Below are 3157 nucleotides of genomic sequence, written 5' to 3' on the forward strand. Positions count from 1 at the left end.
GCCGCGCCTCATCTCCTCGCCGGCGTCCCGCGCCTCCTCGCGCCCGGATCCGGCTGGATCCGGTCGGGGAGAGGCCCCGCCGCCGCGCCCCGTCGCCGGAGCTCCCTCGCTGGCGTCTCCCCCGCGCTCCGGCAAGCCCCAGCCGCGACCCTCTTCTTCTCCGGCGAGCCCGATCCAGATCCGGTTGACTTTTCCCCGAGGTCCAAAATTCTGCAGTCCCGAGTTATTTTACATTATCATGGCATGTTCGACGCATCATATCTCTGCACCCATAGCTCCATTTCGTGCGTGTAATATGTCAAATTGTTCGCCTTAACGAGTACATCATTTCATTCCGTTACATCATATTCATTTGAGCTCATCTTGATGACTGAATCATCATTGTAAGAGTGCTTCATGATGTTTTCTGCTGTCTGTTAACAGAACGAGCTCTTTTGTCATTTTTGCCATGATTGATGTGTGCATCCTATGAGATTGATGTCTACATGTGTTTTGAACTATGCCATGTCTTCTTTATAGAGGTGCTTACCATGTATTTTTTTGATCAATGTGGTGACTAGCACAAGCATGCAAACTAGGCATCGTGATGTTGCTGATTTTAGTCCCTGTTCTGCTGTTATTTTGATGCCATATAAACTTGATGCTACAGAGAGATCCATGCATATTTTGTAATACTTCAGTAAGGATGTTTTGAACATATGGTTATGCTCTATCCATCCCTGCCCTTGGTTGCAATTATGGAGTAGTCTAGCATGTCATTTTCGTGCTCTACTTTTGCTTCAAAATGTTTCCTCGCAGATTGTCTACTTGTTATTCAATTTTGCCAAGGTTGCTATAGTTGATCCTTGCATGCTATGGACTTGTTCTTGCCTTGTTTTGTTTCATAAACATCTCTTCTTGATGATGCTATGCTTATCTTGTCATGCAATGACTTGTGGTGAGTGTATCGAGCTTGTTAAGTAGGGTACATGCTGTTGCTGTTTTGATAGGCTGAATCTGTTATTTCGTGATGCTATATAAAGATGTTGCTACTAATCATTCTATGCATAATCTAGAGATGTTCTGTAAACATGTTTTGATCTACATGTCATCCTCTATCCATCCATGCCCCTGGTAGCATTTATAGCTTGATGTAGCTTGTTGTAATCTTGCTCTAAAGTTGCTTGATAATGTTGCTGTCAGCCTGTTAACATTAAGTTCAGTTGTTTCCATGTGTTTTGCTAGTGTTCCATGCACCCTATGAACTTGATATTGCCATGCTTAGCTTCACAAACATGTCTTCTTACTGTTGGTTGCCTTGCCATGCCATGTAATGATCTGTAGTGAGTTGCACAAGATCATCTACATGCCTTCATAATTCTGTTTCTGCCATGTTTGAATCTGTATTATAACTTGCTATGTTTACATGGGTGCCATCATATTTTCTGATCCTTTTTGGCTTATGGTCAGTAAAGGACTTTTGATCTATGCATTTAGTAGATTCCTGCCATGCCTTTGTTTGCTATTATAAGTTCCTGTAACATGTTGTTTGATAGCTCTGAACATTGCATCGTGATGTTATTTTCTGCAAAGTCTGAATTGTTATAACTTGCAATCTTACCATGTGTGTTTGAGCATGTTCTAGTGATTTCTGGAGATAGCTCAGTGTTCATGTTTTGTAATGCTTTACCTGTACATCATGTACATGCCTTTTGTTATCATGTTGGGGTGCTGTAGCATGTTGTTTTGATGCTTGTAATATGCCTAGTTGCTGTTTTGGACAACTTGTCCTTATAACTTGTATAGTGCATGTGTTGAACCGTTGCTCCGTTTTGAGTGTGCTCTATATGAAACTTGCTTAGAATTGCATGTAGTTTCATATTATCATGTTGCATCCTTGTTTTGGTGTGTTTGCTTGATGTTCGAATGCATTTTGCATCAATGTCATGTTTAACTTGTTTTGCTCATATCTTCTAGGTCGTAGCTCCGAACTAATTGAACTTTATATGTAACTTGACTAGAATCTCGTGTAGATCATCTTTGTGCACCTTAACTTGCTGTTTAACAACTTGAACATAAGGTTTATTCAGATCTGGACCAATTTCGAAATATACATATGAGGACTTACCAGATTTGTTATATGTTGTTCTCGGCCTCACTTAAACTTGCCTTGATGTGTTGTTCTTGTTTGCATCATCTCTTGCCATGAGTAGCTTTATGTAGTCTTGTCTTGCATCATGCTTGTTATGCATCATGTCATGTTCATGTGTGGTGTGTTTACTATGTTGTGTGCTTCTTCTCGATAGTTCCCGTTTCGTTGCGATCGTGAGGATTCGTTCGTCTACGCTTGGTTCGGCTTCATCCGTTCGTCTTCTTCATGGACTCGTTCTTCTTCCTTGCGGGATTTCAGGCAAGATGACCGCTACCCTGGATCTCACTACTATCATTGCTATGCTAGTTGTTTCGTTCTATCGCTATGCTGCGTTACCTATCTTTTGCTCATCAAGCCTCCCATATTGCCATGAACCTCTAACCTTTGACACCTTTCCTATGCAAACCGTTGTTTGGCTATGTTACCGCTTTTGCTCAGCCCCTCTTATAGCGTTGCTAGTTGCATGTGAAGTTGAAGATTTCTCCATGGTGGACAGGATTTTGGTTGGGATATCACAATATCTCTTATATTATTAATGCATCTATATACTTGGTAAAGGGTGGAAGACTCGGCCTTTTGCCTGGTGTTTTGTTCCACTCTTGCCGCCCTAGTTTCCGTCATACCGGTGTTATGTTCCCGGATTTTGCGTTCCTTATGCGGTCAGGTGATTGATGGGACCCCCTTGATAGTTCGCTTTGAATAAAACTCCTCCAACAAGGCCCAACCTTGGTTTTACCATTTGCCTCACCTAGCCCTTTTTCCCTTGGGAGTCGCACTCTCGAGGGTCATCTTTATTATAGCCCCCCCGGGCCAGTGCTTGTCTAAGTGTTGGTCCGAACTAGAGCCCTTTGCAGCGCCCCCTCAGGGAAATTTAGGTCTGGTTTTAGTTGTACGGATTGCTCATCCGGTGTTGCCCTGAGAATGAGATATGTGCAGCTCCTATCGGGATTGTCGGCGCATCGGGCGGTCTTGCTGGTCTTGTTTTACCATTGTCGAAATGTCTTGAAAACCGGGATTCCGAGTCTG

Source organism: Triticum dicoccoides, chromosome 6B (assembly GCF_002162155.2).
Source record: "Triticum dicoccoides isolate Atlit2015 ecotype Zavitan chromosome 6B, WEW_v2.0, whole genome shotgun sequence".
NCBI lineage: Eukaryota > Viridiplantae > Streptophyta > Magnoliopsida > Poales > Poaceae > Triticum > Triticum dicoccoides.